This window comes from Cryptomeria japonica, chromosome 7 (genome assembly GCF_030272615.1).
Source record: "Cryptomeria japonica chromosome 7, Sugi_1.0, whole genome shotgun sequence".
NCBI lineage: Eukaryota > Viridiplantae > Streptophyta > Pinopsida > Cupressales > Cupressaceae > Cryptomeria > Cryptomeria japonica.
In genome coordinates, this window is record NC_081411.1 from 540395419 (window position 1) to 540419251 (window position 23833).

Consider the following 23833-nt stretch of genomic DNA (forward strand, 5'->3'; position numbering starts at 1 on the left):
CTGAGTCAGGCTCATAAAGCTCTAAGAATAACTCAATCAAAACAGACTCATGGGGTCTAGCATTAGCTGAAAGCTCATTTGATGGAGCTAAAAATCTTCCATAGAAAACATATGATGATTCTTCTTTTTTTCTTGTCCCTACTTTCCTTTTTAACAACCAGACAAATCTCTCTTGGATCATTTGAAGACATATTATAATTTCTCTATTGATCTCTTTTGGATTTGACAAAGGATTCTCGGATCTAGGAACTACATCTGGATCCATCAGTTTTATAGCATTCACTGAACCATTATCATGCATCTTACTATTTTATAAATTCTTTTAAAACCTTGCAGTCATTAACTTCAAAACTACATACTTCTTTGATCATTTAACTAAAATTTATTTCAAAAACATGAAGTATGCATACTGTAAATTTCTTTTCCTTTTAATGGTGACTTTTTCACCTCATAAGAAACATAAATTGTCTCATTAATACTTTGAGGAATACCTGGAGAAAAAATTGCTGCTGCTGTTCACCTCACTTCTGACTGGAAATTTGAAGAACTCCTCCAAATCTCAGGTTCGTTCTTATAGAGTTGCCACCTCCGTGAAGAGGAATAAAACTTAACCACTGATCTTCACTCTGAACACTTTTAGATTTCTGGGTCTCACCATACAATAGAGTCACACAATATTTTTGAATTTCTTAGCAACAAAAGTTTTCAAGGTATGCTCTTCCAAATCTGAAAATGACTTTCAGATTTGTACACTTCTAAGACTCTTCCCCAAATGACTTTGGCAAGACTCATGGGTTTGATTGCAATCAACAAGATGACTACAATATTTCTCAATATTACTGAATACTGCAATTACAAAACATGGTTACTTCCCCAGCAAAGTCACCATTTTTGTTGTTCACCAAAAGTGATAACCCAAGTACACCTACAATTGATCTATTAAGTAGCCAATTCAATCTATGAAGAACCTCAGGGCTTGGACAACATGAAAAAAGATTTGAATCCTTCTACTCTTCAGGCTCTGCAAAACCTAGGTGGGTATACCTTTGATGCTTAGAATTAAACCTATTACACACCTATGATAGCATCAACATAAACAGATAGATCTCATCAGGGCTCAATAACAAGTGGGTTATTGTAGATGGGCTAGATCTACACATAAAACTCAGCTATGCTTGAGCATGAGATAGATGAAACATTCCAAAACATAACATAAAATAAAGGTATTCTGATTGGATTTCAAATTGGTGTTCTAACAATCCTTCAATGTTACAAAAGACCAATGCCTTATCCAGGCCACAGAGTCATGCATAAAACTGGAAGAGAAATCTCAGATGCAAGTTCTTTTCAACATTAAATTTTTATGTATCAATGCCTTACATTAATACAATCCTTTGCTCTATCACAAAACCATACTTATATATATATCCAATATGCATTCAAAATCATTAATGCTGGGTTTTAGGATTTAAATCCTTCCTTGAAGAATACCCAAAAGACAAACATTACACTCTTAGAGGAATCTAAAAGAGACAACTCAAATTATCCTTGATAACATGAAATTATATAAATCTGAGTACATTTTGGAGACAATTCATGGAAACTCACACATGCCTTGCATATGTGTGACCCTGCAAACTGAAACTAAACCTACAATAAAGACAACACTGAAAACATACAAGAACACACTATCATTTGCACAAATAAAAAGATGCCATCACTGGAACCTGCAATTTTGGATTTCTCCCTTGGAGAAAATCTCTCAAAAAATGGAACCCCTACAATGAGAAGAAAATTGGAATAAGAAGGAGAGGGAAGAAAATCAAATCTGCAACCGAAATTGCCAAGTGTCTCCTCTGTCCCTAACTGCAAAAATATCTTCTTCGTTCCCATGTAAACTGCTCTTGAAATATCCCATATCTGTTAAAACAAACTACCTGATCAGATTCCTTATCCGTAGAGCTTTCCGGTGATATATAATACTTGGTATTTTGGCCAAAAATTGAGGCCTGAGCGAATTAATTCTTCAAGTATGCACAATCATTTAAATTTTTCATTTTTTAATATAGTTGAAACTATATCATTAAACTGAATTCAACTTTGATTTTTGGCTCTTTTTGTGCTCTGATGCCTTGCCACGTGGTGGGACCTGATTGGCTGATGGGATCTACCAGGCACCACCTGGGATGACACCACATCACTCTGCCACGTGTCCGCTTGCTTGTTGGCCACATCATCCCCACCTCAGTGCCATGTCATCGCCATTGGACTACTACCTGTGTGCCAACTGTGTGCCACATCACTGCCACCTCAGATGACTTGCAAGCTGTCTTTCCACCTAGACCCACCACCTAGCTTTCACCATTTTGCAATGCTTAACCTTCGTGCATCTTCAAGCTCCAAAATCGCGCGGGCCGTCAGATCTTTATGGACTTGCTTGATCTTTAACTCCTTGTTTTCGATCTGGGCTTTGTTGCATTTCGCAACCCTTAACCAGCAAGCATCTTCCCTTCGCAAATCCGCACACACCGTCCGATCTCCTGAACATGCTCGCTAGTTAATTTGCTCCTTCTCAGCAAAATTTTGCCTGCCTTGATATCCGTGCCTGCATGGGCTCCGCCTGTGACTACCCAATCAGCCTCGGGAAGCATGCTTGCACGCATGGGTTCCACTTAGGAAGCCATGGGCACCATCTGTCAAAAGCCTTTTATGGCTTTGACATTATATTTGTGTGAAGCCTTCCTTTTAAATATTAAAAACTTTGCCCCCCCAGCCAATGTGGGATATTTCCTTTTAGCCTGGAACTGCATGTTGAAGGCTTCTTCTCTAAGTTTTAATGGTGTTTTCTAAATGTCTTCATTTGCTTGAAACCCTTTGTTGCCTTATTTGAAACACCACGAGGAAAAAAATTGGTTTTGCCTTTGTGAATGCATTTGTTTCAAACTTTAATGGCATCCAAACACCACTTCTTACACCAGCCAATTTGCATTTTGCTTAAACTTTTAATGGTCTTTTGTTAAACTACCATGCACAATATGAAGGAGATTGGCCAAAAACCTACCAATGTGCATTTGTTTATTTATTTGGCCTTTTCAAATGCCAAATTGGGGGGGTTTTGAATCCTTTCCTAGCCACTAACGCAGAGGGAGGACTTAGCCATGGGCTTGCCAATTTAAATGTTGCAGACTTCAAAACTCCATACAGGGCTGAACTGGAGTTTTCTACTTGAAGTTCATTGCCTCTTCAACTCTACATTGCCTATTGCTAATTGCATTTTGTTCAGAATTTTATATTGCTAAAGAAGTTTTTGCAGCCTTCCAAATAGCCACGTTGACATCTCCTTCTAGCTCACCGCATGGGGGAAGATTAATGCAGATTGCATTAGTTGAAAGATTAAAAAAAAGCCCACTCCAGCTTATACATGGAGGGAGGAGTGACTGCTGGAGATTAATGGAGAACACCAGCCATGCTACAATTGCTGAAAGCCTCTGAATAGCCTCTAAACTCCATGGCAGAGGGAAGATGTTAATTGCATTTACATAAAAGTTTCCTTTTTTTTTTTAAAAATGCCTTCCATTGCACTGGCTTGGAACTTATTTTAAATTGCACTCCCAGACATAACACACAACAAGGAGAATGCTGGGAAGGTTGTGGAATTTGGCTTTACACCAACCAAAGGCATTTGTTTTAGATCTATCACATTCTCGTTTTTTTTTTTTGAACAATTTAAAATCCTCTGGAAAGACTACCCTGGACACTTCATTTACCAATGAACAACCATTTAAATATTTTGAAATTCCCTCAAAGAACCAAGTCGCCAATAAAATCAATCCGCGAGCATGAGCCAGGTCGGGCCCAATGTGTGTCCGGCTAAAAAAGAAATTCATTTTCATGCAATGACCTCCGAAATGCTTCACGAACCTCAAACATACCTCTGGAAATGATCGACACTATTTTCAGATCATAAAATTGAATTTTGTAACCTTCAGGCAATTACGCCACATTTTCGCATTTAATCGCGAAGACGTATTTTTCAAGCTGGTCAAAACACCTTTCTGGACGTCGCCATCTGACAGGCGTGTACTCTAATATACAAGGATCAATTGTACCAAATGGTTTCTCAAGATGAGTCTCGAGCAAAGAGATATTAATTTTTGAAAATGCCCAACTGGCTTTGTCGACACTGCGGACCTGATGAAGTCAATGTTCTAGCAACACATGATGCCTTTCTCAAAAATATCGAATGACCTCTGTAGACCCTCAAATTTGAAACACAGGTACCTTTAAGTACATACTAAAACTTGGAAATCTCAGTTTGATCACAAGACTGACAGGATGCAAATGGTGCACTCACAAAAATGGCTACATTAACTGATATAGCACTGAAAGTATGGATCACTGAAAACGATGACTCATTGAACCATTTTGAAAACCGATCAAACGGATTGGCAGAGGCTTGAAATTTGAAACATGACTCATCATTTATACCAAAAATATCCCAGAACAAACATTTTGTCATAACACTCGCTGAGGCAACTTTTACACTTATGCGAAACAGGGGTCCGACTAGGCACTGAAACAGGGACTTGTCAAACCATACAAATTGCAAACATATTGATCTTCAAAAACTGAGCAAATGGATTTGTTAGGAATTGAAACTTTGTAGGACGACTCACATTTATGCATACAATTGAATCCATTTTGAATTTCTTCATGATAATCAACAGGGAAAAAGATGCAATCGCTCAAAGAAGGCTACTTAATAAAAGCTGCATTTGTGCCTAAAATGCACTTTCAGCTCACCCCTCAAAATGGGTACCTGGTAAACTGATCCAAACTGAATTCTGAAAGTTTCACATCACTGAATAGGCCAAATGAAAGGTGTAGGACATGTCTCCCGAGCCTTACCCTCTGAAAAATCAACTAGCTCCATTTACCCCCTCTCTAACTAGGCCATTCAAACTGACTCATTTAGGTGCCTTTCTGACATACAGAGCAAAATGTTGAAATGGTCCTCTAAACTTGACTCAAATTTAAGGAGTCCCAACAGCTGGTATGAGGCCTAGTAGGGAGCTTGGAAAGAGATTTGGTAAGGTGATTGAGTTTGGGCTTTCTTGATATTAACCAACTCATTACCAAAATTTTGCAGAGTTTTTTTGAGGTTAGCATTTTGCTCCTTAATACTTATTATCTCCTACAAATGACTAGGGACAACATGCTCTTGAGCTGCAACTTGAGCATTATTTGCTAGAAATGAAGGTACAACAACTATAATAGGTGGAACTAATGGGTTGTATATTAGAAAAAATTGGGATGGGATGCCTAGGTGCTATTTCCCCCACTTGAATAAGACTATTCTCAGCCCTAACAACAACATCAAATGTTGTTGGTAAAGTATTTCCCCCCATAGATTGTATCATGAGTGCAATATCACTATTCAAAGCCTTTAGGTAAAACAAAAAAACATAATCATTAGAAGGTTTTACCAATGTTGGAATCCGATTCCAAGTCCTTTGAAACTAGTAGTTGAAATCCATCATATGCTCATGCAGAGCTCTTTTGATGGTAGTGAGCTACTCTGCCAATGAAAGATGATATAACTTGTCTTCAAAATGCCGATTTAAAAGTTGTCCCAGCTCATCCCATGTAGATATTGAATTCACAGGCAGACCCCTGAACCACTGACCGACTTTCCCTTTGAAAGAGGCTGCCAAAAGCCTCAAAGCAACATTTTCTACAACAATATGATGCACTCCACATAAGGAAGCCGCATCTCTAATATGTTCAATAGTTGTTGTTTGATCCTCTGCAGTGAAAAATGGCAAACTCTTAAGTGCTATAGCTGGTATGTCATCATGTTGAACCAAATTTAAAGGACTACCTTGATTAAAAGGCACAAATGGATGAACCCTAGGGGGTTGATTAAGAGCCATATTTGGTGTATTATGACTGGAAGAACTTGCAAACAGTGGATTGTTATAAGCTGTAACATCAAGGTAAGAATTAGAATTAACATGCAGCACATCAACTGTTGGATTTGGAACTTTGTTAGCTACCCTAGCTCTCCTTTTTGGGGGTGATAGCTGGGTATGATTGACTGAGGATGCACTTTGCCTAGTCTGGTATTTTCTCATAAGCTAGGAAGGTTGGACTGCTAAAATACCAAATATTTGAGTTGCCAGGTCTGAAAAATAATTTGCTGCTACACACACCAAGACAACATATGGTGACCTTCTATGAACTATAAAGTCCAACAGTCCCATCGGGCATGCCAAAAATTGTTGTCACATGGATTTGCACCCATTTCAAGCTTGAAATTCCTGTAATCTAGTGACACGTTGGACTACTCTTAGGTTGTGGGTATCCTATTATGAGAGCAGACCTCTAGATTATAGGCCGACTTCCTATTTGATCACCTAACACTAACTTGAAATTCTGAGAAAAGGGAAGAAGGATAAGCATAAGACTGAAAATTAACTACTGCTTAGTGATCCACCAATTATTGAAAATGACTTGCAATGATAAGGAACTCACAAGAATCCAATAAAGAAAACTAAAACACTCCCAACTCCAGATTGCATACTTTGCATAAACGCCTCATGTGAAAGGTTCAGCCTTTCTGATATTTTTGTGAAGGAGAACAAAGATGGTCTCCACAACTTCATTTACCAAAAAGTATAACTCAAACACTGATCTGCACAATAGTATGCTTGACCATGCACTGAACATTGAAGGAATGGAGATAAAATGAAGAATTATTTGATAATAATCACAACTAATTCATCCAAAATATTCACAACAACATTTATAACACATAAAATAAGAGAAGGATTTAGTTGTTTATTGAAAACAAGGATTATTTCTCATTACCAATTCTGAATAATGCTCATGAAAATCTGAAAAATATTCATAAAAAAAAATGAGTTACAAGAGCAAAGATCTCTACTACTGAACAGGTACCAACTCCAGAACTCTAGAAAAAAGAGTAAAAAACAATCACTTATACAAAAGCTTGCAAAAAATTCAAAATTTGAATTTTTGGCTCCAAGATGGATTAGCTATCATCAACTCTAAGCCTTTCCTCAAAATCAAGGGCTTAACTGAGAGAGAAACTCCTCCAAAACTGTTGACTTCTCGTCATTTCTCACTGAGTTCACCTGGACTGAATCACACATCTGCAGATAGTTTACAACTCGCGCACCTTCTTATCGGGTTATCGATGTAGAATCAAAACACTCCCACTAACATCTGATGGCGTGCTCCCAACAATATGTTGTATCCGATGGCGTGCTCCCAACAGTATACTTTCCTATTGGGTTATCGGGCGACATGAAAACTAGTCTCAAAAACTCATAAGAAATGAGCTTCCAACACACACTCCGATGACTGATGACAACTTTTCATGCTCCACCATGTGGCACATCCTTAACTGCCACATCATCAATCGTTATTCCATGAGGATTATCCTTCAAGCACCTTTTCATTGTGATATAGTGATAGCCCTCAGATCTTCAGGAACCTGTTCGATTTTAAACCATCTCTTTAACCTTCAAAATGGGCCCACTTTTGAGTCATTTGTCTACAGATCCTTGCCATGTGTTACAATCTGACTTGTCCATGGCCACCACCTAGGCTCCACCTAAACTCCTCAACACTTTAGACCGGGCCCACTTCTTCCTGGACTTGCCTTGGTTCTTCTTCTACACTTTGCCACGTGGCATATCCTGATTCATTCTGACCCCACTTGGACGACTACCTCAATTGCCATGTTGCTAGTCACTATGTCGCAGGGGATAACTATCGAGCATCTTCATCTTGTGATATAGCAACGGTCGTTGGATCTTCTCAAACTTGCACGACCCTTATCTCACCTCAGCACTCACCTTTTCCACACATTCTTTGTCACCAAGTCACAAAGATAACTAGTGAGCTTCTTTCTATAGCAGTATAGCGACGACCATTGTATCTTTCTTGATCACCAGTTATCTTTCTAACTTGCTTGTTGGTTAATCTCAACTGATCTGTATACCCTTTAGCCTCTTCGTGCATCCATGCCACATGTCAATCTCTAGTTTACCACTTGATCCACCTAAGCATGGACTCATCCGCCACCTCAGCACCACCAGACCCACCATTTTACTTTGGTTTGTTTGACATCAATCTTTTAGCCAAACTACCTCCCTCGATGATTAGTTTTCATGACTCATCAAAACTACAGTTTCATCAATACCTCTTATTTCAATGAAATTGATGCCTTCGGTGAAACCATTTAGGGATCCATCATGGCCAAGGTTTCTTCAACATTCACTTTGATGACATGCCACATGTTCTGCTACATGTCACCACGTGTCACCTTGTGATTTGCTCAGAGTCCACCTCAACACCACCTGACCTGCCACTTGTTGCCAGGGTATTCATGCCGCTCACTTCACAACTACGGTACAGTGATAGTCATGGATAGCCCCAGAATGTCACTCCATCATCTGATGTTCCTTGATCTGTCATTGGATCTCAATGATCTTCTCGAGCTTTAACTTTCGCTTTTCAGCACTTGCTTTGTCGCCAAGTCACGGGGAGTATTTGGCGATTATCTTCCCATCATGACATAGCGACAACCATCAGATCTTTCTTGATCACTGTTGATCTACCTTGATCTGCTCGGTCTTTAGTCTCTCAGAGCTACTCTCTCTTATGCCATGGTGTCACCACATGTCAGCCCCTACTTTGCCAAATGATCCATGCGGGTGCCACCTCACTAGTCGCTAAGTCGCAGAGATTAACAGTCGAGCACTCTCGCATAGCAGTATAGCAATGGCCATTAGATCTTTTGCAACTTGCTTGCCTTTTAATTTGCCCTTTTACTGCAAAATTTGGCCGCTTTGAGACACACGCGTGCACGTGGGGGGCCCACCAACATTGAGCTGCAACTTGCCAAAAGCCCTTAAGCTTTGACACTAAAGATATATGTGGCCTTGCATATAAATGCGATAAATGGTCTATGCCTCTGCATGACCAATGTGGGATAAATGGTCTACGCCTGGGCATATCCATCAGGTCATCGGGATAACATGAAAACACTCCCTCGATTACCCGATGACTTCACACACCGCTTTGCACTTTCCATCGGGTTATCGGGATAACATGAGATAGCTCCTTCTGATAGCCGATGACAACATTTTGCACTCTGCACTTCTTATCAGGTCATCAGGATAGGTCTTACCGATACGGCAAAAATTCAAAAAAAACTACAAAGAAATACCCATCTCCCTCAACATGTTGGGCTTAACCCTCATGGGAGCAACATTTTACTCCACATGATATAATTTAATGAACAAAAAGTTATTTTCCTTGTGTCTACACATGAAGTAAACAAGTTAGACAAAAACATGTATTCTTTTCATACTTAGCACTTGTTTCTTCTTCTGAGGCATATTGAGCTTGTAGCGAAAATAGGTAACAAGAACTAAATGGGTATTCTGGAATAAGTTGAATGAACAGGGTGAAGTTGTTCAGAATAAAGATAGACTTGTTTGTAAAGGTTATTCATAGATGGAGGGAATTGACTATGAGGAGATTTTTGCTCCGATATCTAGAATTGAAGTTGTTAGATTATTTCTTGCCTATGTTTCTCACAAAGATTTCAAGGTTTATCAGATGGATGTCAAATCAGCATTTCTTAATGGTGAATTGGAAGAAGAAGTCTACATTGAGAAACCAGATGGATTTAAGCTGACAGATGAAAAGGACATGGTTTTCCAGTTGAAGAAATCATTGTATGGATTGAATCAAGCCCCTAGAGCATGGTATGCTAGATTGGATAAGTATTTGATGAATCCTAGATTCAATAAAGGTACTGCTGACAATAACTTTTATTTCAAGATTGATCAGAATAACATTTTCATTGATGAAGGTTTTGTTGATGACATCATCTTTGGAGGAAATGATTGCCTATGTAAGAGATTTGCTGAAGAGATGCATAATCAATTTGAGATGTCTCTGATTAGTGAAATGAAATTATTTCTGGGATTGAAAATTACTCAATTTGATAAAGGTATTTTCATATCTCAGTCTAAGTATGTGAGGGAACTATTGAAGAAATATGGTTTTCAGGACTCTAAACCTGTTGGTACACCTATGGTGACCAAATGTAAGTTGACAAAAGATGAGATTCTCTGAAAGCTAATCAGACCAAATATAGATCTATGATTTGTGGTTTGTTGTATTTGACTCAGACTAGACCTAATATAATAAATGTTGTGTGTCATGTTGCTAGATTTCAAGTTGATCCTAAGGAATCTCATGTTACTGCTATAAAAAGGTTTTTTAGATATTTGAAAGGGACAATTGACTTTGGTTTGTGGTATTCTAAGGATGATGACTTTACTTTGAGTACTTTTATAGATGTTGATTGGGAAGGTGATCTTGATGACCGAAAGAGTACTACAGGTGGTGCATTCTTCTTGGGTAATAATTTGGTCTCTTTTCAAAGCAAGAAGTAGAATTATATTTCCTTATCTACAATAGAGGCTAAATACATTGTTGTTGCTAGCAACTATACTCAGGTAATTTGGATGAAGCAATTTTGTTGAAGGGTACATGAGTTATTTATGATGGGCCTATTGCTATATACTATGATAATTCAATTGCTATCAATATTTCAAATAATTTGATGTTGCATTAAAAAAAAAAGCATATATCAATCAAGTTTCATTTCTTGAGAAAGAAGGTGAATGAGAAAGAATTCAGATTGGAGTATGTATCTATAAAGGAATAGATTGTAGATATTTTTATGAAGCCTTTGCCTAAAGATACTTTTGAGTATCTGAGAGAGAAGTTATGAGTGGTTTCCCCTCCTGATGAGTACTAAGATGCATGTATTTGCATCAGTCCAGTGAACTTCATAGAGATATTTTGTGCTCTGGATTGATGAGTGAGGCTGCTACTCAAGGGGAGTAGTCAGTGTTGGTGTTCAGTTCAGATGTTCATATTTGTGAAGCTGGTTCAAAGGGGAGGGAATCCTGATTCCTGGGCCTTTGTCATTAATGTCAAAGGTGGAGAGAAGCATATGAAAAACTTTTTGAGAGAGTAGAGTATTTTGAGATTTGAGTTGTTTGTCTAAGGGGGAGCTCACCCTTTTGATTTTGAGGGTGATTGTTGTGAGTTGATTTCTTTTGCATTGATTTTTTTTCACATTCATCTGTTTCCAACCATGCGAAGGGGGAGATTGTTGGATATTAGTTGGTGTTGTCATTGATGTCAACATATTCTTCTATGTAATCTAGTGTTGCAGTTTGGTTGGATGAGCTAGTTTAGCATGTGTGTTGCAGATGAGGTGATCTGGATTAAAGCGTTTCTGGTATGTTGTTTGTAGATGGTTCATTTCCATTTGCAGAGGTCCGCATGATGTTTTGATTGATTTTTGAGATCTGGTATTAAGGATGATATTCATTTGTTTGTGTTATTCGATATTCTGGTTTATGCTCCATATTTCTCTGAAATTGCTATATCTTTTATTGTGGATGTGTGGGATTTGTTCTAGACATTGATGTGTGTCCTTAGTTTGATTGGTTAATGAATTGGAAATCCACAAGAAAATCTTTCAGGTTGATAGTCAATTATGATGGTTTTCTTGAGCTCTTATAGAGAGATGATGATGATTCTAGTGATCCGAGTTGTTGTGGTTTTTGTGGTGCAATTCATGTTGCTTGTGAATGTCTCTAGATCATGTTCTATTCATATTGGTGGTCCACAATGATTATTGTGCAATGTCATTAAACATTTTCTTTGTTTGGTGATGCTCTTCGTGTTATGCAACATTCGTGGTGGTTGTAGCATGTTGTGGAACATCGAGATGTAATTGTTGGAGGTGTTGTGTGTTTGCGGTATTGATTTGGGTCTAGACTATGTCTTACTGACTTTTTTTGGTCCATGTGTATTGTTGTAGCATGTGAGGCTATTATTTTGTAATTTATGATGAGGGTTTAACCGACCTATATTTCATAGGTTGATGACTTGTATAAATAAATGTAATAATCATGTAAGATGTATGTCTATGATATTTGAGAATATGTATGACCAAGTTGTATGTGAGAACAAGTGATTTGATCTTTTGGAAGTGTACTCAGGCATATGGAGATGTTATTTTTATAGTTCATGTAATCTGAATTTTTGTCCAAATATTTTTGTAAGTCAGTGAGAATTCTTGTAAGGCAGTGAGGCTTCCCTTAGGGTTGTATCTTTTATAGGTTTCTTATTTTGAGTAGTGAGCTCTAGGCATTGTGCTTCAATGCATGTGCATTCCCCATTGTGATATTTGCATTTACTCCTAACAAGGTATTATCTCATTGTTGGTAGGTTCCCACCATTGTTTTTCTCTTAACTAGGTTTTCCACGTAAAAAATATTAGTGTTATGTGTGTTATTGATGTGAAGTTGTTTCATGCTTTAACTGTTAATTATCAGATCTATTTTGTGGTTTAAGTTGTAGTAAGTTTTTGTGCAAACTGATTCACCCCTCCCTCTCAGTTTGCTGCATTGTTGCCAACACAACCTTGCCAACAAACATGAGCAACCTACCTTAATTAGATGAGCTCAAACTTAACCTAGCAACTAAAGAGCTTGAGGCTGCACAACAAGACCCACACATTCTCACTATCCTCAATCCTCTTCTCAATCATGACCGAGACAAATACCTTTCATTTCTATTGCAAAATGGGGCCAAACTACCATCTGAATTTGATATTACAATGATCCTACCAACTGGAGCCACATTAAATTCTAACACCAATCAAGCTTCATGACCATCTTTATAGCACACTCAAACAGATGTTGCATCTTCCAGTTCCATCCAAGGTTCCATTAAAAACACAAAAACAATGTCAACCCAAGCCACCATGGCTTCAACCCAAATTTTGAGTTCTGGCATGATACAACCAATTCTCAAACAAATGCAAACATAGCATTCCAAACACATGTCAACACAACATCACAAATGATAGAAAGTGCTTCAAACACTTTAGCCCAGACTTTGGCTAGTGCTTCTCAAAATCTAGTGTCAACCAATACTTCACTATCTGCAGTGTCAGTCTCTATCAGATCAACCTGTAGTCACCAAAACATAAACCAAGGTCCTGGGAATTTGTTTAGCTCAACTCAACCCAATATCGGTACACACTTTGAATATTTTTCTACAACAAGTGGGACAAGTCCTACACAGATACACAATCATTTGACATTTCAACAACCTCTTATATATATACAAATACAAATCCTTTTATTGGGAACACTTATGCCTCGAATATGCCTTTGACTCCAATAGACCTCCTTATTTAACAAGTCCAAAAATTTCAAAAACAAGTGACCAATATTTAGACAGGTAGCAAGAAAAGAAGAATAGCTACACCATGAAAGATCTTCAACCATATTCCTTTGATCGAACAATTTATATGACATCTTTTCCCCTGAACTTTGAAACTCCAAAATTTAAGAAATATGAGGGGAAAGGAGATTTGAAGGACCATATCAAAGAATTCTTCACTTTCTACATAGAAGTTGTCGAGGAAGATACATATTTGATGCACCTTTTTTTCTCGAAGTCTCAACGATCAGGCCTTGGAATGGTTTTCACATTTACCCTCCGAAATAAGCTCATGGGGAGAACTCACCAAACAATTCATCACACACTTCTCGCATAACATAGATAGCCTTGTGACATTGATGGCCCCATGTGATACCAAATAAAAAGAGGGTGAATCCTTTCCATCCTACAATGATGGAATTCACTTGCTTGAAGGAATCCCTATCATATCCTGGAGAAGGAACAAGTAGACATATTCACTAAAAAATTTAGTTCCTCAAATCAAATACCCTTTATAGATGCAGTGTCTCAACTTGTTCCATCAAGTTATATAAAAAGGCCTTAAGTGCGAGAAGGGTCTTATTGAGCAAGGTATTGTGAAAAATAACAAAGAAAAACATTTGGCTATTAATAATTGAAATGAGAGATCAAAATTTTGGTTGAAAAATAAGAATGTAATGCATGACGAAGTAGTGGACGCTCATGTCGTAAATAGAGTCCAACCCATTGTTTCATTGCAAGGGCCTATCAACACTTTTGTACTTAACAAGACTCAATCCAATGAAAATAATGCAAATCTTGTGACTTGAAAAAATTTGTCCAATTTTGAAGACCTAGGTTCAAAATTTTGTTGATTGCATTCAGAATCACCTTTCAAAGCAAGCTTGAGTAGCTCATTTGTTGAGCTCATATCTTTGCATTGGATAATTGTCATGAAAAATCCATTTGGGGGATAGTTACACACCTTATGGAGATACCATGTGTCCATTTGCAACTTCCTCAGATCAGTTATGATGGGTTTGTGAACTCTCACCAGATCAATTTCACAGAAACAATTTTTTTTTTAGCCAGACCCACTTTGGGGCCCGACTAAGGCTGATGCACAATGTGACTATTGAGGCTTAAATGATTAATTATTTATTATTTTTAATCATATTGATTAAAATAATACTACATTTAAAATAAAAAAGTTAGTGATGTGGTTTTATTTAAATCATTTTTTATTTTAATAAAATTTATTGGACAGAGAAAAATTAAATATATTTCAAAATTACCGAAAGTCATCAAGCTCAAGTTGCAGATAAGTCTTCGGTGGGGCTCGAGAAAATATTGAAATGTAGTTGGGTAGGAGGCATGTGCTCTCCCTACCATCCCGCAAGAAGGATAAAGCAATGAGCAAAATGATTCATGAGATAGCGGGAGGCTTCTGCTCTCCTCGCCATCCCGCATGATGTTTTTGAGAAGGTCAGAGGATGTCGCGGGTAAGCAGTAACGAAGGGACTGTTGGGCCCACATCTTAAGACAATGTAGCTTATTATCCCACCCAAGGATTAATGCACTCTAAATCAGGCATAGGGTAAGATGCAATAAGGTGGGGGAAAGAAATTTACTTATCCCTCACTACAGATGAAAGCTCCAAAAAACCACGCGGGATAAGCCAGTGCGATGAAAAGATTTATACCACGTGCATAAATTGGAGGAGGCACGTGCTCACAAGATAATGAAGATGCGTGGTGGAGGCATGTTTTTCCTTATCCCATGGGACAGAATGAAGGAGTTGATGATGTTGTGGGATAAGGTGGCAAGTGGCAGATGTGTGTGTGAAAAAGTGGTCTGTAGCTGTAAGCACAACACTTCAATTAAGTCATTATATGTATGGTTAGTAATCAATAATCAATAAGTAATAAACCATAACAAAGTGACTAATTCCCTTCTAAAAGATGCGAGTATAAGATTGCTCTCAGATTTTTATAAGCAATACTAGTGACTAGACTACACCAAGACAAAGGATTTAATCTATATGATATTTAACTATTTGGATGCAAAATGGATGAATAATTCAAGCAAATAACGGATTCAAGCAATATGGATGAGTAAAACTAAATATGGATGCAAATAATCTAAAAAGAACAATGATCTTCAATGACCCCAAAGCAAAATTAGTGTGATAATAATCTCCAAGTGTGTTCTCAAAAATCTCAGGTGAATTGAATAAGAGCTAAGGATTGAATTTATAGAGAATTACAAGAGAAAAGCTCAATTTAGGATTAATTGAAAATGATTGAGAAATCAAGTTTAGTTAACCTTGAGATAGATTCCAATTATAATTAATTTGAAATGTGTTCAAATAAGAAGTTCATGTTGCATTAAAAATAAGGTTTAATTAATTCCATCCATTTGTGATAAAAATAGATAATTCCATGCATATATTTGATTTATTCAAGAAAAAGGTCTTTTCAATACAAATAAACTTCTTTTTCTGAAAAGCTTTGAGTTCCAATTTTAGAGAATAATTCAATAATTCAATTTAATTGCTTTTCTAATTTCAAGTTCTAAATTTAGAAAAAGAAATAATATCTCAAGTTTGATTTCTCTCTTAATTCAATTCTTTTTGTTTAATTTCGATCCAACTCTTGCTTTGTGATTAATTCTTCTTTTGTAATAAATTAATTCCTTTTGCATGATTAAATGGCAAATTTATTAATTAATTAAATATGCAAGGATATTTAATAAATTAAAATAGGATAATTGATCAAAATGATATTCTTGGAAATGATTCAATTAATTAAATAAATATTTAATTCATATTGAGTAATTGATTTGCCATGTGATATTTGATGATTAAAGAATTAATAATGTGCTCAAGGTTGATTTAATTGCCTTTGGTTAGGACCTTGGTGATGTTGTTGAGATTAGGGGCCCATGGTTTAGATGACCATTTTTATGGTATTACATTTGCCGCTCTCTGAATTAATGTGCAAGCAGCGCGTTGGTTCAAAGAATATGTGATCTCTAGGAGATACTAGTTCTAAACTTGATTTATCACGAACCAGATGAAGAGCGAGGTGTTTTGCTTGTTTCGAAGCGACCAAGTTGAATGAAGTCTGATTAAAGCGATACCATTCCCAAACTTGATTGAACTTAGGAACGATATAAAACAAAAGATACCGAACTTGAACTTGATTGATCAAGAAGCAGATCTTACTAATCTAAAACTTGATTCATCTAGACACAGCGAGTGATGATAAAAAGTTGATCTTGAACTTGATTGATCAAGATATGATGAGTGAAGATAAACTATCCAGCTTGATCCAAAGCGATGAATACTGAACACCTGCTTAGATTGAGTGTGATCGAAGATAATCTTTAAACTTTTGATTGAGTTTAAATGAATAATCAGCTTGATGTAAAGCAATGTAATTGATTAACGTTAAGAGATTGATTCAGATGAAAGACAAATATCAGCTTGATTTGAAGCAATGAAACTGATATACCCCTAGCAATTGATTCGTTTCAGATGATTGAGAGATCTCAATTTGATATGAAGAGATGAAGCTGAGATGCCCCTTAGTAATAGTTATTGATTGATTTTCTTTAGTTAAAAATATTTTGCTCGACTTTTGATAAAGATTTGTAAATTTTCTCGAGATGTGAAGATGTGAGGTAATAATGTTACAAGTATGCCCCCTTGGGAGCGAAATCAAAAAATAGCGAGGGTACATGATTATAGGCAATTGTGTGGTGAAAATAAGTTATTTAAGCATAAATTTATTCTGAGGAATTTTTTGAAGATTCAGTGTTGATTGATGAGATGAAGTGCAAAGTGGATTGTAAAGTTGATGTGTAGAATTGAAATTGATATTCACCGTTGAAATTGAGCGCAATTTGAAGAAAGAATGAGCATTTGATGAAAAGAGCGCTAAGTGGGCTAAATTGTGAAATTGACTAGAAAAATGATCTCAAATTTTGATTTTGATCCCAAAATGGAATCAGAATGGTCAAATCAGCTACGGGTACAATTTTCATGTCCATCAGAGCAAGTTGAAAAATTAGGGTTTTGGCTATATATGTGACAAAAGTGTCATTTTCAAATCATTTTAACCCTCCAAGTTTGAAAATTCAAAAAGTCTTCTATGAAAAAAATGGTGGTCCCTACTCGTATGCATCGATTCGAGCACCAAAGACATCATAATTGACCTTTAAACTATGAGCCAGTGGTAAGTGATTGATCTAAAGCCTCTTTATGTTTTCAATTTTGAATTTTTTTGCTCATTTTTCAAGTTTTTCGCATGTCTGGGGTCGGGTTTCACATTTTATCATGCGAGACAGGATTCTATCTTGTATGAGTAACTATTAAATTTTAGTTTGTCATTTAAAGCCCTTAGAATTGTCATTCAGACCCTACCCTCGTATGGTATGACATGTCTATAAAAAGACCATTTTGTCATGTTGTGTCTGATATTTTATCGTATGGGAATGTTTTATCACACGAGAGCCATTCCTGACTCGTACGAGATGTTGCCCTTCTGTGTTTTGTCATTCAGGAAATAGTGAGCATTTTTTATGGTCTAAATGTGAAATTTTAATTTTGCACTCGACTTAGTTGGATTTTTGTGATGTTTTATTTCTCTTGTAGGCTCATTTGGAATATTATTTGATGCTTCATTCTTGGGTTTTTGCAGGTTCAACTACCTCCTATGCTTTTCAGATGTGTTTATCCTCCCACCATGACATTAGTACGATTGTTATCAAAGGTTGATCAGGCTCATATTGATTTGTGCAGTTTGACTCATCTTCTTGGTTTACCAGATATCTGTGTGAATCACGGTATGCTCATAGCATTGGTTGAGCGTTTCCATTCAGAGCATAACACATTTCATTTTCTAGTGGGGGAGTTGACTATCACTCCCAAGGATGTATATAGGATCCTCTGTATCCCTTTTGCTGGGGATAAGGTAGATTATGATTCAGGACACCTTCCAGGATTACAAATAGTGAGGCATGTCTTCAGGGACCTCGACATTTTGACCTGTTCCATTACTTGGGACATTATGATGAGTAGATACAGTGAGGAGTTTCCTCTGGCATGTGTTCTAGTAGGATTTATCGGTTGTTTTCTGATGCCAAATAGAGGACAACAGGGTTTCTAGTGTGGTTGGGGAAAGATGCTAATGAGATTGATGGAGACCCCTCAGAGGCTTGGTTAGGGTTCTTGCTTATTGGCCCACATGTATTGTGAGATGCATGAGATTGTACATATAGATGGCAGGAGCATGGCTAGAGGTGTATTTATTTTACAGGTTTGGGCTTGGGAGCATCTTCCCATTTGTCGGCCGATAGTAGATGATAGTAGAGAACTTGGGCAACCGATTATATATAGGTATGTCGGTTATGTCACACAACCCCATTTGGGCAAGACAGATTTTTGGCAGTGATAGTTAGATGATTTGATAGTCGTAGTGTGTGTTGTCTTCAAAATCTGATTCCCTTTAATATCCTTAGAGTAATATGATTTGAGCTTGGTGCAGAAGAGACATCAAAAATAAGGAAATTCTCAAGACAACATATGACAAGGTTTGATTAAACCTTCTACACTTCGGGCTTCCTCAGAGCCCAGGTGGGTATACCTTTGTGAATTAAATTCACACTTTCAAACATAAACCCACAGCAAACCAGTCCAGAAAACCAATGGATTTATTCACCTTGAAATCGACTGAAAACAAAGGATGGAAATTGTACTTAAATTCAGCATTTCGATCAACAAAGCATGCAATAAACAACTTCAATTAATACCAGTGCCTTATCCAAGGTCACAGAGTCATCTGAACTTAAATAAAACTCCTCATACAATACATCTTTATGCTCCCCGTCGGCTTGGTTTCTATTAATTCTTATATATGCCTAACACATACAAGAATTCAAGCATTCCAAACTAAGCTATGGTCCTCAAAATTCAAAATTCCTCCCAAATAATTCACTGGTATGAGTGATCCCGCATATTTAATTTCCCTCCTAAAGAGAAAAGCTAACAAACACTTATACTAAAATTGCTTCGCAATTCCATTCAAACAGAACAACCCTGGATTATTCAGAATGAAAACAGTAAATAAATTTGTGAACGGACTTGAAGACAACACAAAGCTTTACTCAAAACTGGTCGCCTATATATTGATATTCAATTCAAGAAATATTACAATAAATTCTCATTTTCTGTTAGACTTAGAAAAGCTCAGATAAATTTCTGGAGCATTTTCTTACAAAATTTTGTGATCTTTTTTTCCTATAGTCCTGGTATCCATTTATAACAACATGGATGCACAAAGCTTTGGACTTCTCGAGGAGAGTTTGTTACAATCATTTCTTTTCAAAAATAAAGAGGTTACAAGTTTTCCGCAAAAAACAGTTACAAGCTCTTTTCAGCCTCTGCAGTCTGTTCAATAGGTTGTTCGGTTGCAACCTCTTCTATCTTTTCAGGGGCACTCTCCAACTGTTCCAGATCATGGGTGGCATACTTAATTTCCCACTCACTATATATCTCTTCTGTCGGCCATGAAAAATTAATCACATCATCTTTAATCTTAGTCAACCTTTTCCAAGAATTTCTCAGTTTGTTGACTTCTGAATTAAGAAAACCATAATGTGATTTAATTTTCTCTATTTCCTGTATTGTCACAACAAAGAAAGAAGTATCATCAAGATCAATGATTCCTTTAACCCTTGCTGACAATTTAGCTTCTATCTCCTTAAGCCATATTTGCTTGTCTTTTAACTAATCCGGATTAGCAAAAATTTCTAGGAGCAACTCAAAAACTTGATCAATGTATTCCTTCTTACACAAATTAACCTTTCTATCCACGTTGTCCAATTCTACCACCAATTGCATTAAGACTTTTGCAACATGAGAAGTGGATTTGATGATGGGATTGGCTCTTGCTTCATCACAGGATACACACATGAACTCTAGATCTTGCTCCCTAGGCCTCCATCTGTCAAAAATGGGTGTCAAAATGGCCTTTTCTCTCCTCAGCTCATTCCATATCTCCATAATTTCTCCCACATTGTTGTAAAGCAATGAGGCATTTATTGTATCTGCAAAACTGGAGATTGTGGCCCTTACTTTCTCCTCATATTTCCCTACATATAAGGCCTGAGCCTGTTTCAGGTTTTCTAGTTCCTGGGGAGTAATCTCAATCATTTAAGAGCTGGAGGGTGCTGGAGATGGTGGAAGTTCAATGATGGGACTAGTAGGTGGAGGTCTTGTAGGAGAAGAGGAAATCATCAGTGTTGAAGACTCACCTTGTTGGTATTGTCCCATCAACTGGCTTTGCAACTTAGCAATGATGCTATCTTTACCTCTCACCTCCTCCTTGGCATTGTTATAGGCCTTCAAAACTATTTCCAACTTAATTTGGAGGGCCTCTTTTTCTTTGGCTTCCTTCTCTGCCACTGCAACACTAAATTTTGTAGTTTCTAACACAGTGCTAGCAGCCTCTACTACCCCTGTACTCTGTACTCTCTTTACCATCATTCCACCAAGGTAACTTGACCCTGGGGTGTCTTTGCCTTTCTTGCTCTCATTTCTCTTGAGAAACCACATGACTAGTGCAGCATTATCCTTATTGAAGGTAACCCCTTCCATGGGTTTGGTCTCTTTTCTTACAGCATCTAACACCAAGGCATCTGCAATATCCCACTCTGGTAAGATAAGCACTCCAGCTTGTGCTACCATATCTCTTCCCTGCTCAGGGGTGATGGTTTTGAATTCCTCCATCATCTCTTGTTTCATTTCTTCCTCCACTGAGGCTGGATCTTTATTGGGCTGCTCAGCCTTTCTTGTCTCACATCTAGCGTTATATCTATCTATATGATGTTTCCAAATGAATTGCATAAATGCTTCCGATGTGACAAAGTTGTCATCAGCTAAAAAGGCACTACTTGCCTTTTTTATCTCAGGATCCCACTCCTGGCCTTTGAGTTCAGTGGAGGTAATATCCATTTCAGGATCAATGGGCTCTTCTAGCATCCCTTCCTCCACTTCATCATAGGTGTATGCAATTTCCCCTAAGCCACCCAACTGCAAGAGGTGTTCAGCTGCTACTTGTTCATCTCCTATATGGATAGGGGATTGGGATGGGGAATACAAGGGTGTATCTGATTGCACTTCCTTCCCCACCCTTTGCTTCTTTGGGCTATCTTGGATGTCAATGACATCTTGTATCTTCCTCTTTCCTTTGGATGTAGAGGGCCCTCCTGTTGTAGGCACTAGCACACTGTAACCTGATTTCTTATGCAATGTGTAATCACCAAGAGGAATTGCTTTGCTGGAAGCTGACCTGCTTAGGATCACTCTGGCCTTTTTAGGGTTGCTCTTAATCACAACTTCCCTCTTCTCCTTTAGTGTTTGCATCACATCTTCAAAGAAAACAATCAAAATTTTTATTTTTTCTTCTAATGGGAAGAAGCTAGACAATGGTCATAGCTAGCATCAAACTGATGCACAAAATCCAGGGCTTTCTTATAAGCCACCCACTTTTCTTTCCTTAGTTCCTGCTCATCTAGATCAAATTCATTTCTGATGAGGTCTTCAGGAAATTGGAATTGATGAGGCCTACCTCTGCATGCTACCTTCTTCCTAAACACACCATTGAAGAAGTCCTCTGGATCAACACACCTGGACACTGCAATGGATAAATGATAAGGTTTGAGGAAATCCTCAAAGCAATTCCAGCCTCCCTTTGTTATTACGAATTGGTGGGCTATGGTAGCTGCAGGAAAAATAATCCCTTTACCTCTGCCTGTTAACTCTGCCTCTTGTAGGCCACCAATTTGCCTAAGGATCTCTGCTATTCCCACTTTGAGAGGGACCTGGTAAGGTAACAAAAATGGAGAACCCCTGAAACCAAAAACTTTGAAAACTGTGGAGACTGGATATAAATAGATGTCGCCCCAGTTATGAACAATTTTGATGTTCTCTGTGAATTCTTTTGGCCTTATGAATTCCAGAAGAACCTTAGGGACTCTTGGGTTATCAAAGCAGAGGAGAGTCCTTATTTTGGATGCAAAATATTTATCAAACTTTAAGAAACTAGCATCCTCTCTGTCCCATGACAACATAGTACTCCATAATTGTACTGGCATTTTTTCTCCTTCCTTCTCCTTAACCAGGTCTAGTCCACTGGCGTCACCACCTTTGAAGAGAAAAAGGTGCATTAAGAGTGAATACCATCCGAAAGGTCTGTCCACCTTTCCATTCTTTATTCCTATCAACCCTCCATGGATAGCATCGGCAATGAAAGAGGCATAATCAAATGTGATAGCAAGAGAAGGATTAAAAATCTGGGCAATCATTAGCAAGTAATGATTGGGCATATTTGCTTCAGCATCCTCTCCTAGAACTTGACAAAGTGCCCAATACATTCCTTTAGCCCTCAGGGTAAACATACTTAATGAGAAGGGCTCTTGCGTGTTGGGTCCTACAACTATTAACCCTCCTATTTTCACAAAAAGTTCCTTGAGAGGCCCATTCCTGAGATGACTCCTCTGTGCACCGTAAACTTGGGCTAATGCTGTGAAATTTATAGGTTCCAGGAAATTTGTGAACTCATTAAGTCCAAATGCTATCCTAAATTCTTCAGCATTAATTTCCACAAGGGTTTTCCCATTTACATCTTGGATGCATCTTGTGACTGGATCATAATTTAATGCCATTTGGGTTAGCAGGTCTGTATCCACGAATACCCCTGGGACTACTAATTTTCCAACATCTAGTTCCCAGACACTGTTTTGAGGAGCAGGAGAATTTCTCATTCCAAATCCAACTTTAAACAACCCCAACCCGGACAGCCCAACTTGTGGGTCTCTCAACCAATTACCTTTGTCATACAATCCTTCTCTTATCTTCAGACGGGGAGCCCTGGGCACTAACTCTTTGGCCTTTGATGCCTGATTGGTTGATAATGTCAACTATTCTAAAAAATCATCACATACACTTCTTTCTAAATAGTTAATCTTGCCAGAAAATTCCCTTTTAGGAGCCATTTTGAAAATGCAAGAAAATGAATATCACTCTTAAATAATCCTGCAACAAAAGAATTATCTTACTTAGAACACCACACAAGAATTGCTACAAAAATATGAGAGAACCTGATCTTTGCTTGAAGGAATTTTCTCTGCAACTGAACCGCCTTTCTCTATATCTGAAGAAGATAACTCTGCGTCTGCTCTTCTGCAAAATCTTTTAAAAGATATCTTCACTTGGTAGTTAGGAAATCAAATATTTGTACTCAGGGCCTTAACTATAACATTGATTCCGCATGCTCCGGCCATCCCTTCGAAATTGAATTCATACGAGAATTCATATTTTTCACTCCAACGGGTCACAACATTCCTGCAAGTGTTCCATTTTGCTCTTTCACAACTTCGCGAAGCATAACTATCAGGCAGCTTAGTCCTACGAAATAGCGCCAACCTTTCGATC